This window comes from Dermacentor andersoni, chromosome 5 (genome assembly GCF_023375885.2).
Source record: "Dermacentor andersoni chromosome 5, qqDerAnde1_hic_scaffold, whole genome shotgun sequence".
Classification (NCBI taxonomy): Eukaryota; Metazoa; Arthropoda; class Arachnida; order Ixodida; family Ixodidae; genus Dermacentor; species Dermacentor andersoni.
The window spans coordinates 120,233,215-120,247,440 of NC_092818.1; positions in this window are offsets into that span (position 1 = coordinate 120,233,215).

Below are 14,226 nucleotides of genomic sequence, written 5' to 3' on the forward strand. Positions count from 1 at the left end.
CTGCCAATCCTCCACCTGGGGGTAGCTGTCGGTTGGAGTTTGTGTGTGGATACGCCGAAAGGTATGACCTCCATAAGTACTGCCGTCAGTGTGACCTGCGGAGCAGGCGGAGACAGGGAGTGTGAAGCGGTTCGGTTTTAGAGAGCCTCTACACGGAGTGTGTAGATGCTCTGTGTGTCACTTTGTGCGTGTCTGGACTACTGGGAGTCCCATAGTAGTTCTGCGGAAACTCGCAAGGTGGAGAGAAGTAATGAATAAAGGGAAAATCAGACATCCACCCGTTTGTAGCAATTGCTACAAAGGAAACCCATACGGGTTCCTCGAAAGAAAAGCCTGGTTAGATCAGATGGTAGAGCGGCTGCCCCGGAAAGGCGGTGGTCCTGGGTTCGAGTCCCGGACCAGGACGAATATTTCTTCAACTATGAGGCTTTTCTTTCGAGGAACCCGTATGGGTTTCCTTTGTAGCAATTGCTGCGAACGGGTGGATGTCTGATTTTCCCTTTATTCATTCAGGGAGTCCCATCCTGCGTACTCACTGGTTGTTGATGTTATTGTTGGAGGGGCTGAGATGGCGGTGGCCCAGGTGGCTGCCGCAGAGGAGAGGAAGGGACTCGGGGCTTCTGGATGACTGCCGGTGGCCTGTAGCTGCGCCAGGAGGAAGTCCGAGACGGCCTCCAGTGAGTGGTGGACTCGAGTGATGGAAAGGAACTCGAGCGGTCCTGGGGCTGCCGCTGCAGGCTGCCGCAGTGTTGCCAGTCCCTTCGGCTGGTGTGCTGAAGCGTGACCTGCTTGGCGGGCTCTTCGTGCTTGGGTCTGTTCGCCGCGGCTTGTCGGTGATTCTCTCGCTGCTGGCGCTTGACCATGTAGGGGATCCTGTAGATTTCCTTGCATCGATTGTCACGTGTGAAATGTTCCGCACCGAATAGGCGACAGATTGGTTTGCATGTGTGGTCGTTTGGCGGATTTGATAACCATCGCTGGGCGATCGTTGAGTAACTTACGGTTTTCTGCCCGTGTAACTTAACCTGTTTCAGCAGCGTTTTAGGCCAGCTGCTTTCATAGCGGCACAATGTAAGCGATATCTCTGTCCTAGCCTGCGTTACTGTCATTAGTGGATTTCCACAGGATTAGGCAAAATACTGTGCGCTTGCAGTTCGCTTTGATGTGCTCAACTACCGGCATAACGCAAATCGTTGTCACTCGATTCTGGGGAAAAAGTCTCAGCGATAAGAGTTTCGCAAAAACGTAGAGTTTGCATAAAAACGCTTTTATGTCTTATGACGCTGTCATGTTGATTTGAATAGCCATAACACTTTCAATTGTTTATCTTAGTGAGAGAACTCGTTCAGTTCTGAATTAATAGAGCTAGAATTCCTGCGTGCGTGAAGTGCGAAATGTGTCTTAGCATAGCTTTCGCTGTTGATAGGGGTCCAGGCATAGTCAGTGAAGGGAAACTACTGGACAAAGCAAGGTTCCTAAACATTTCGAAAGAAGCACTGCCCAGTGAAAACACAACGTATTTTTTTTACACTAATCTTAGTACAGATAGGTGTCAGATTTCATTTCAGAATATTGCGTGAACTATCACACAGTTTTCACACACGCTATGTTTAGTAAGTATCTTTGATAACTCAGTTTGCTTGGGGATGTATAAAACACGGTATTTTATACTCTGCGCAGGCGACTAGGTTAAAATATAGCTTCCTACCCACCATACCTAATACTGGGAAATAGTGCGTAACTTACTATTATTATATAGACAAATCTTTCGGAAAAGGTAAGAGGTATTTTTTCATTTCATTAATGTGTAAAGAAACATAATGTAGAGCTGTAGACCTTTTACCACTCAATATGTGACCAATCACCAGTTTAAACAAGGTATATGGCACACCAGAAAGCGCTATAACTAAACAAAAATAAAATATAGACGTAGATTGCGCATGAGATCAGTTTCGTTCATGCGTCCGGCCATTTCCACGCTTATTCGTCGTGGTTACAGTGCCAGTTTCAAACCGTCCAGCAAATTGCATTCACTGTTTACGTTGTTTACATTGTTTACGTTGTTTTTTTATCAGGTACGTCTACAGACGCGCTCCCCCGCTCGGTTGTTCATGAGCCTGCGCCCCTGGGCCCTGTTTACGACACCGAACAGGTGCTCAGAACATGTTGTGGTGTTCGAGGAACAAAAAAATGAATAAATTTAAGGAACTCTTTTTCAAAGAGCACTATAGTTATGGTATATCATTTACGGCTTCTCATAGCTTTGTTCACATAATAATAAATCAAGTAGAATTTACTTGAGCTAGGGAAATGAAATTATTAATGAATTTGGGGAACTCTTTCTTGGCCGTGTGAGGAGACTCTGAGTCTCCTTGATGAGGGTCTGCAGTGAATAATTGATCTAGATAAGCATACTCCTGCACAGACTCTTGAAGCTTATTGGCGATTATGAATTTTTTATCCCTTGCCAGACTATTGAACATTACCCTTACATTCTGAATATTAATTTTCAACTGTTTTACGCTTTCTCTTATGCTTTCTCGGTTGAGGCTATCAATCATTAGTTATAGTTCACCTCCAGTGTAGCTGAACAAGACAATGTCATATGCAAACCAAAAGCTGCTGATATATTCGCCACTGGTCCTCTCCTAATCCTTCCTATTCTAACCAAGACAACAGGCTTGCTTCCGGAAGGGATATTCTGCAATGACTCACACTCATATCATCAACGAAGTAGTTGAGAAATCTGTAGATTACAATTAACCTCTCTATATTGCTTTCATAGGTTATGACAAGGCAATCTGATGCAATAGAGATAGCAGCAGTCATAGAGGCATCGCATTACCAAGGAGTACAGAAGTTGTACGTGAATATCTTGCGAAATATGTACAAATACCCCACCTACCATTGCTCTTCACAAGAAAAGGGGAAAATGACTACCAACAGAGGGGTCAGGCAAGGAGACACAATCTCTTGAATTCTTTTCACTGCATGCCTAGAAGTAGCTATGCTATTGGATATTATTATTCACGAGCAACTTACTCATTGTACTTCGTCCTACCAAATTGTTTAACGAGCTTCAAAGCAACTGAAATGTTGATTTGGAGAATATCCGCACTTAGTGGAATGACAACATGCTTTACATTAGCTCACCCAAAACCACATTCATAATATTACATTCTCCCACACTGATGTTGACTCTTACGTGCTACCTTGTGCTGCTGCCATCAGACAGCATGATGTACCTTGTTTGACTTGGGATCATTCCCTAAAATATAACCCTCACATTCAATTTCTCCTATAGAAAGTTTCCTTTGGCAAACATGTCATCATCAAAACTTGGAATTATTTTCAGCCACACGTATATAACGCCTACGTTGATAGCCATCTCTCATATTCTGTGTGGTTATGGGGAAATACTCTACTCACTTGAAAAATGTGCAGCACATTCGCACCTTCAAAATAGCGCTTTAAGGCTTGGCATATTAAGTCCCATACTCAATCATTTCATGTCACTTTGCCAGAACCTCAACATTCACCCACTTCGGGCGATTTTCAAGCGCGAATATTTCCTTTAGTATTCAAATTCATCCACCTTGAATAGATTTTTCCGCATACGCGAGTAACGGTATCACAAGCACTAACATGACTAGATTTTTTAAACGCGGCAATCTCCTTCTTCACAGTGCTAAAACTAAATATTGGAAGCTTACTTCATTGTTCTCTGGCATTTCTGTTTGTAATTCGGTACCTTATGATGTTAGGTCATCTTCATCAGATTACTAATTTTGCATGCGTTGCAGAAATATTTACTTGCTAAGCTAACATGACCCTTATTGCATTTTCATAAATATTTCGTCCTTATCTCACTTGAAAATTTCGGTTTTCGCAGGCACGCATTTCTGAACACTTGGCCGTACCACGTGATTTACCTGCTGTTACAATTTAATAATGTTAGCACCCGTTGTAGCGCCATTACAATGCATTTTGCGTTACTTTATGTGGACCGCATCGTTGACAAAGCCTCAGTTAAATAGATAATAGAGCACTTTCGAAAAAAAGATCCTGCGTCCATAGCCGATACATTCTTGCCTACATAAGGCCACAGAAACCCTTCTGCACTTCTTGAAGGCTGCTGGACTGTAAGAACGCTTGTTACAGCGGACATTCCTCTGAGAATGTGCTCACGATGGTTGACACTTTAATACTTTTTTTTTCTTCTTATCAATCCTTCCCGCTTTCCCCCTCCCCAAGCGTAGAGTAGCCAACCGGGCACCTCCTTGGTTAACCTTCCTACCTTTCGCTCTTCTTTTCTAGAACACTCTCTTTCATATGTTTCTTGCCTGTTCATTATAGTTTTTATGTGACGCACTTTTTGCATGTTAAGCTTACGTTTTCGGCCACTTGCCGGTGTTTCTCCCTTATTATCGCGCACATTGAGTGAGGAGATCCCACCGGATAGTTCTGGAACTTTGCGACTTCCGACTGCTATATTAATACGGTATTCTCTCTGTAATCAGTTACTGAATAAACTTGAACCACAATTTTTACGATGGTTCATAAAGCTGCCAGTGCCTTTTCTATGTTGTCTGCTGCATAACGGGGTGCTTGCGAGTTGCCGGTGAGAAAATTTAACATGTCCTTCAATTAGCATGTTACCTTTGACAATTGACTCTGCTGTGCTTCAAAGAATTTGCTTAGAAATACTTATATGCTTACCAACTTCAGTTAATAAAGGTAAAATGAGACATCCGCCCAATGTGAGCAATTGCTACAAACAAAATGCATACGGATTCCTCGAAAGGAAAACCTCACAGTTCAATAAAAATTCACCCTGGTCCGGGAATTCTGAGTGGGAAAAAAATTGCTTCTACGAGCATTTTTTTCTTTTTGTTTTATCGACAGAATAAGCTTGTGCGAACTAAGCCACAGCAACGGAACACTATCTTTCCACAGGCAAAACAGTCACTAGATGCCGCTAGCTGCATGGACAAATTAGCGGCATTGAAACGGAGCACCCTTTCCCACTACAACAACATGCAGCCACTTTCGAATTGATACTAAGGAGTCAGCGTTTTACTCAATGCTTATCGCACTTTTCACTACAGATGACAAGAAGCCCAAAAACACATGCGAAGTTGGGATCACGTTTAGCTAAGAGATCATAATTGGGAGTTTACTTCTAGTTCTCTTCATACCAGCAGACATCTCTGAATATGTACCAAGATTTTCCCTCCACTAGCTGCGATGATAGGGTGTTGGATGCTGCACCGCGAAACAATGTGACGTCATGTTCTCATTGACGAATCTTGCTAAGCTTGTCTCTGAAGGCATGTGCGCAGAGTTTTACAGCATTCAGAGGCGGCCTGAGTTAGCGCGTATACCCAAAGGGGAACTGCAACGAAGTCCAACAAAGAACAACTCAAAAAAAAAGAACAAGCATTTGCATGTGTCGTCACGGCGTCCTGGACACCTACTTAAATATATTTTCCATTTTGTTTCGTTTGGTTCAATCACCTTTTGTGATATTTTTGCCTTCATGATTAGTCACCGACTCACTAAAGACCAGCTACCATTTCATGCGTACGTTAACCTTAAAAAAAAGTAGTTAAACGTTCTGTGTGTGTATAACTGAGGCCGCATAATCAGTCACGTTTCTTGAAATTACGCAAAACTGATTTCATTGCTGGTTCCGCAGCATGTGGCTGGATTAATCTCACCTGACACCCGTTTTAGCACGGAGGTCTCTTTCGTTGGATTGGTATGCTGAGAGCTTCAGATATCACTGACACTGACGTAGACAAAAGTGGCCATAGCTTTACGTTGCCGCCGACTGACGTAGTAAGTTTGAAATGAAGGGCTCTGCTTGACCAGTACTTATCAATCTTAGTATTACCATTTAGATTCCATGCATCGTGAGGCTGATAGTGTCTTAATATCTTGCAAGCTGGCTTGTCGCAGCATACACTGACAGGTACGGCTCTTTTGATGCCAGCATGATTTGGGTAAGCATCTCTTCCTGTACACTAGTGAACAGCTGACTGTTCATTCAGTGGCGGCACCTATACTAACAGATCTCCTTACAAATTTCTTCAAATCTGCCTGATTGCTCGTAGATTGCTTGCGGATCCGAAAATGGCGCGAAAATTAGAGCACTTGCAAGAATGCGCCCTTATGAATTATAACTATAACACACAAAAATGTCCCCGCAGTTCTGTTGTCTCTGATCAATCATTCAGGAAAAGTACCAATTTAGGTTTCCGCTTTGTTTTATAATTCCGGAAGCCGAAAAAAGAACTGATATATAGTAGCAATTCAGTGGGCACGCTTATATAGCAAAAAAAAAAAGAATGAAATAAAGAGGTTCATAACTAATTACAATGCAAAAAAAGCTCGCGGGATTCTGCCGACTAGGCCTCACACCAGCAAATGCGTCCCAGGCACCACATCGTAATACAGTCGCAAGAAACGCGCCAGCTGTTCAATAAATTGCAGGATCAGGTTTCTTTATTACAAATGCGAGAACGGGTAATCGATATTTCCCTCGAGCTTTCGTAAAGTTTGAAAAATTGCTTCGCGCCTCAGCAAGAATGAAAACCGGGGACATTTGCGCTTCATCATAATTTTCCCATTTGGAGCAGCGCATACGTGCTTGCGAGAAAACGTCATTGCGGCTCCGTATGCCTCAACAAACAAACAAAAAACTATTCATTGAAGGACGCGACGGGAAGACATAGCGACAGGTAAAATTTTCATTCCTGCATCTTTATTCATGTGAGCCGTTCCCAGTTTATTACTAAAATGGGCATCGTTACCTTTCCATTAATTTTTTCAACGGGATATCAATAACCCTTACGATAAATAATTCGCGTGGGGGCTGACATGCACCTTTCCTTTAAACGTAGCAGTATTTTACCTTCCTACTTCAGGAGTCTTCTGCTTCATTCCGGCGCAAAATAGTGCTACCAATAGTTTGGTTTGTTCTCGGCTTAAAAATTTCGCTGATATGAAAGGATTGCCTTGCTAAATATGACTTCGGTCGCATTTTTTATTCACTTTAGTCAGGATATTTTTTTCCCTCTAATGCATGCATTGCTTTGATGGTTAACTATTGAACTATTTTACACCCTAATGACCATAATATAGAAACCAAGGAGCGTTACTCATTAGTTTTAACCTAGTCCAACTATTTGACTCGGCATTGCATGCAGGAAGCGTAGTTGAAGGTCACACTCCGTTGTCGTTTCAGCAATGGTTGTGATGTACCCGTACTTTGGACCATGTTTTCGTTTGGGATGGAGGCAATCTATTCACCTAGCAAATTTATGAAAGCCTGATTATTAAGCACAATCTTCCTGCAGCGTCTGCTATAATAAGAAAGTGACGGCGTTTCAAGAGCGCTCCTGGGCGAATAGAGTGCTGCGTTGTCTATCAGCGTCTACGAAAAGGAACTAAGTACAGAGGTATTTATTTAGAAACTCTTTTCTACAATTATGACTGCGAATAATTATTGAACACGAATCACTGCTTTAATTGAAAGGTGGCGTCATGCCACATACGCGCTTTTGGACTTGTTGAAACTAGGGCTGGTTGCTTCGCGATAAAAAGTGGCACGGAAAAAAAGGGAAGAGTTGCTCCATTCATGCTCCCGTCTGTCAGCACTTTTATTTTAATAAGTGGTGCATCAACTTGCCCGACGAAACGTTTTTGGTACACTTGTTACATACATATTCAATTCTTGACCCTACTGATACCCTACTCTTGACCCTACTACTTGATCTACTATTAGGGTAGGGTACCAACAAATAAATTATCCAAACAGAAGGATAAAGAAAATGAAAGGCAGGAAGCTTAACTAAACTTGATTCAGCTTAGTCTCCTTATATGAGTGGAAGTGGACGGGCGAGTGAAATAGAAAAAGAGGATAGAGATCACTCAGAAACTCTAAACACGTACATTAGGGGGGGGGGGGGGGGGGCAACTGTCAGGCACTTAGTTACTTGTCATCAGGTAAAGTACAAAAGCTCGTTGGCTTCAGTCCAGAAAGTACAACCACGAAAAGGTGGCTGAGAGTTCAGCATAGGATTAACGTATTCAGATATGTTCAGTACAATAGCTCCTACACGGAACCTGGTCAGCGCAGTCCCACGTGACTTTGCCTGCTACCGAGCAATTGTCATGGATTATGTGGTAAGAAGGCAAAAATTACTTAGTGCAGTCGCGCGCACAAGCTGGACGATAACCTCCTGAAATACACTGACCAGCCAGCAATGAATATACGATGTTATCGTGTGTTCTTGCTACACAGCGTACCGGCCTGCCGTGATTCCCTTTCCTCCAATCCAGGGTAAGCTACCGTGCTCAGTCCCACTTAACCTTTCATTTACCCTCCTCTGTCCCGACCCAAATAAACAAGTCTCTCTCACATCTTCATTAGCGTCATTCCCATCTCATTCACCAGCGCTGACAAGGACGCCTGGGCGTTGAACTAAAGACATCGCCTAGTGATTGCAGGGAGTATGCCAATCAATAACGAAGTGTTTGTACTCGCTAGGTGAGTAGAAAAGGCGGCGCCTTCCATACAACTTTAATTCTTCATCGCTGTCCAGCATCTGCACTTTCGCGTAACCCAGCCATGCTTAGCTCACAGCCAATTTCAGAGCACGTATTTCTGTTCTCTACTGTCTGCGGCCATCCTTGAGGGGCGCTGCTTTACATTACCATCGAGACGACAAACCTGCTGCTAGTAGTTACTTCCTGTTACAGGAAGACTACAGCAGATCACAAAGCTGGGCCTAGCGTGGACATCCACTGTTATTGAAATCACGCGGAATACCATGTGAGTAATGTCGACTGCAATGTGTAAAGGCAATGTGTGTGAGTCATGAGAGTGGCAAGTGCCAAATAAGTATTTTAATGGTTAAAATTAAAACAAATGCAAGTTGCAAGAGTATCTACTAGTACTTCCGAGCCGATACCATTTAAACGAGCTTTAAGCCATTCTTTTTTGTTACTGTTGCCCTGCAGAACACCACACCTTTAGTGTTCCGTTATAGTGCATCATACACTTGGCAGGATATAAGACCTTTCCTATTTAACTGCGCTTCAGTGTTCCCTCTTTTCTTATTGTCAGTGTCATTCACGGCTTTCTCATGTACATATAAATCCAGGCTGCTTCGTCATAAGCATCGAGAGACAAGATAGTATAGTAGCAGCGATAGTAGCAACATTTACAGTAGACAGCAGTAGCAGATTCCAAGACGTCACGAAACGAAGTGATTTTGCATAAAATTTTCCTATTTTCTTTTCTCCTATTCACTTCTCCTATTCTTTCACCTTTCCCCGATTTCCATAAATTACAGTGCAAAGGAACCCACTGTCGGCATACTTTAGGCGTTCTGTCACCCGGTTACGGGGTGGGCACTTCACGTTTCACCAAGACCAGTCGCCGTCTCGGCCCAAAATTCACTTCTTAGGGTTAACGCTCAATACAGAGATACGCCGTAGCAAGAGTTGCGCCAGTGATAACAGCATAGCTTTGCCACAGCGTGCAGAAGCAGCTTAGTAGTCAGGAAAATACTCTTTATCTTGCATAAAATTTTACAGCCACATTGAAATCGACAAAGAGACAATGCAGCTCACGTAAGGTTTACAATATCTGTTTTGTACGAATATTACATCATTGAATATCTACATTATATCGTCATATAAAGAGTAATATTTGTGTGAAAAAGAATTATCAGTAACTTGAAACTGAAACTGTAGTACAGCGTATGGCATGCAGACTCCTGAAGGGGCTCCTACGCACATACTTATTTCACTACAGGGTAGAAAAGAAACCCAACACACGCATATATCTGTGAAGATTGTGATTTCATGTCGGCCTCTTCTGCTTTATCCTGTCGCATTATTTAGCACCTCGCTTCGAAATAAAGTTAGACAGAATGATAACTCCAGCCGGCGACGACGGACTGGGTTCAAATGGTGTGCGTGCTTCCTTCTTCCACATATGGCCAACGCGCTGCGTTAGATCTTAGACGGCCTTTGCCTTTTTCCTTGCTCCAGCAATAGTAGTTCACTGCGTAGCGAGTTTTCTGCGTGCGTCACACGGACGGTTGAAGAAGGCGCTGAAAAAAAAAAAGAAAGCTGCCGCGGCACTCATTCAAGCTCACCTGATCAGACAGCTTCACGTCTATCTCACACGCACAAACACACACATACCCGAATCAAAGATTACTGGGTCTCATTGAGCTGCTTTGCTCCTCGTTATTCTTTGTATACATTAATCCCCTTTTATAACACGGGTTGATGGCCTTTACTGTGCACGCATCACGACATGAAGATATGTCTGCGATGCCATTAGGCGCGCTGAATATAGCATACGCTGGCACCAATGCAGTGCCAGATGTGCCGGTAAAGCCGCGGTGGCTATTTTTGCCGCATGCAACATTCACTGAAAATTTGCCTTTGTGGCAACCGCCGCGCACGCTACGGTTTTTCTTGACAAGATAAATAAAAGTAATTACTTGTGCCGTTAAGGTTGTTTCGACAACGCTGTTTTTAGCAAGAATATTGACTGTCTTAGCATAATGCAGGAAGAATTGCGAAGAAATGCGTTGAGAAGTGTAAGCGGCTTTAGAAAATAAAAACAAGGAACTTTAGGCATACGCAATGCACGTTGTTACAATCTACGTACAGCGAAGATTCATAGAAAGAAATAAAAAGTGGTGAAACATGTGTTTGTCTCTGTGCCATGCGAATGTCATGATGATGATGATCATGAATATAGTGTTTTGTGACGCAAGGGCCAAGTGTAACCAAAGAGCGCTAGGCCAGTGATAATTAGTTCAAAGTGAAGCTATAAATTACGAGCAAAGGATGTGACAAGGCTCTAACGGGGTCTAAAAGACGGTCGCTGTAAAGTGCGTAAAAGCTACATGTAAAAAAACTACGGCAATGACTATGAAGCGTGCCAAGGACACGAAAGATACATTGGTAAATAATTACAACGTACTAAAATTGGTCACAGACAAAAAGATTCCAAAAAAGCACTACTTCCTTAGCAGAGCCTTTGAAGCACAAGGACCTGAAGGCGTGTGCTATACAAGAACTACTATCGCAGCGACATCCTCTGGTGAGAGGATGCGCTACGAAACTATTGGGCTATTAACATGCAAGACCACGTCGTTCAAGAAACGTAGGACAGGTTAACGGTAAAAAGCGGTTCTTTATCAAGAAACATAGCTGGATGGAAAGGGACATGATAGCGGTATGCTAGAGGAAAGTGTTTCCTTCTCTCTCTTTCGGCTTCCCAACACTCCACGAGCACGTGGAGGACGGTGAGCCTCTCACCACATCTACCACAGGTTGGAGGTTCATTACTAGCCAATAGAAAATTGTGAGTACCATATATGTGCCCTTGTCTGAGACGACAGAAGAGAACATCAGTTCGTCGTGTTTTTGTAACGGAGGGCAAAGAACCCTCATTTTGCCTTAATCAACTGGAGCTTATTCTTTGTTTCAACGTCCCACAAACGTTGCCAGTGGCTTCGAAGTTCCGTTCGCAAAAAAGGCTTGAAATCTGTGACAGGAATAGCCGCGGTAGGATTACTAGATTGTGACGTAATTGATGTGGCCATTTGATCTGCTAGCACATTACGCTCGATGCGTCTATGGCCAGGAACACAGCATATTTTCTCCGTGAATCCATAAATGTTATTGCTTTATCTAGTTTTAATTTTTTTATGTGTTTAACCAAATACAATACTGCATAGGCTTCTGCAGTAAACATAGTTGTATGGGGGTTCAATACACCTAATTCAGAGGAAGAGGGCCATACAGCCGCGTAAGAAACGCCTGTATGCGACTTTGATGCATCAGAGTAGAATTCAGAACAAGAGTTACTTCCATTAGAGTTGATGTAAATGCATCCGAATGTTGAGCTCTGGTGCGTATTTCGTATCTCTTGCAAAGGTATATCACATTTTATCACCTGCCACTCCCTAGGCGGTAGCTGCATGGCTAGCAGCATTAAGCGATGTTCGAAGAGTGGGACACACATTTCCACGCTGAGCTCCCTCACACGAAGTGTGAAAGGCTGTCTCACAGAGGGTCCATTATGGAAAAGTGCAGTGCACGTCCAATCGTTCCCACTTTTAGAACACGGATGTTAAAGGTTAGAGTGCACTTTGAGGAAATATGTGAAGCTGATGTATGATCTCCTCTCCAGATGGAGTAACCACAGTAGATTGTGGTCACTGTATATATGTAGACTCATTCGATTCGACATATAAGCTTTCAACGGGGCTTATTGTGAAGGTGTCTGTCGCCAGGTGGAGACCCAGGTGGTGGACGGGATCCAGCATCTTTAGTGCGCCCGGGGAGGCAAAGTTGTATATTACGGCACCAAAGTCTAACTGTGATCTAATGAGGCATGATACATACAAAGATACATGAAACACTTCCTGTCGCTACCCGAGGGTGTGTTAGATAGCATTTTCAGTAAGTTCATTGTTTTGAGACATTTCACTTTGAGATATTTTGTGTGTGCAATTAAAGTAAGCTTAGATTCAAGTATTATATATAGAAATGTGTGCTCTTTGTTGACTGGTATTTCTTATCCACACAGTTACAGTCAAGGATCTGGAACCATGCCAGCCTCTCTAGTAAAAAGAACACAAGAACTTTTGTGGGGGTTGACTTTAAGTTCATATTTGTCTGCCCATTTATACACCTTGTTCAAGCCCTGCTGTACTTGTCTCTCGCACACTGTGACGTTACAGAATTTGAAGCCTATTTGAATGTCGTCCACGTAGACGGAATAAGAAATGGCTTGTGGCAACGAAGCACGAAGTGTGGTCATCTTAAATATAGAGCGTGTGCACCTGAGTACACCTGCCTGGAGTACACCAGTCTCCTCTTTAAATGGACGAACAATACATGGCCGATTTTTACGCGGAATGTAGGATTGGACAAATGGCTTTCTATTAGGTTTAGCATATTGCCACGAATGCTCCTTAGCGCCACGTTGTGTCGTGCGCCTCCTCCATATTGAGGAATATGGATTAAAAAAACGTTTTGTGTAGAAATCTCTCGCGGATGTTTTCTTTAACGCGTACAAGATGATCGGTTGTGGACCGCTCTTCTCTGAAGCCACACTGATAGGGATCAACCACTTTGTTTAGTTCAACGAAATGCGTGAGTCGCCGATTAATCATATTTTCAAACAACTTACAAAGACGATTCGCGAGAAATATTGGGCGGTAGCTCGCTGCCGACGAAGTATCTTTTCCTTGCTTCAAAATGGGAACCACAATCGTTTCTTTCCATGCGTGTGGAAGATATCCGTCAGGCCAAATACTGTAAAAAACTGCAAGTAGTGGGAGTTCTCTATCATGTCAATGTCAGTTGAAGGTCGAACCAAAGACACGAACCACATCATTGACCTTGCAAACTGCCTAAACGCAGCACCTTTGCATCTCCCTGGGTACACACGCGTGCACTGTCGCGCACCCATGCTACGCAATGTAATACACGCGTCGATAGTGTCAGATTTAGTTGCCGTTGTCACAACAGAAGCTTTTGTGCGAGCGTCGCCTAACGGCAATAAAAAAAGAAGATTAGGGACGGAACTCCCCACTGGAGACTTGTCATATAGTGCGTAGTATTCTTTGGTTTCATTCCTTATGAAGCTTATACTCTACCCTTGAAATCTAGACTGCCGTAGTTTAAGAAACAAGCAACTCAAAAAAAAGGAAATACCGCACACACTATAAATATCTCCCCAATAAACTCGTTTTCACCACCGACCTTTTGTTTGGTAAGTGAAAGAAATGCGCTTTTTCTGTCACATAATTTGCCCACCAACGCGCTCGCCTGCGTTCCAAGACGACCTCTTCAAAAGCTTCTCTCTGCTGCTGCAGATGCAGTCCTTTCGTTCCGTGCGTTTTCCGCACGTATGAGCTTGGCCCGCGCAAGCTCTCGCCGGCGTTCCAACTGCCCATCGGTAAGGCCAAATCGAAATGCGCCAAGTGTCTCGACGCGCTCACTTGCCCGCGAGAAAGTTAGGAGGGTGTTCTATGCCACTTCTCGATTCATGCACTCGCGGCCTTATGGTCTGAATATCAAACTTCTGTAGTATGGTCGGTGAAAACATAAAAATTACAAAAAGTTTCACTCAAAAAACATAGTGCGCCTGCTCTTCACGTTGTAACGAGAGCTAAACCA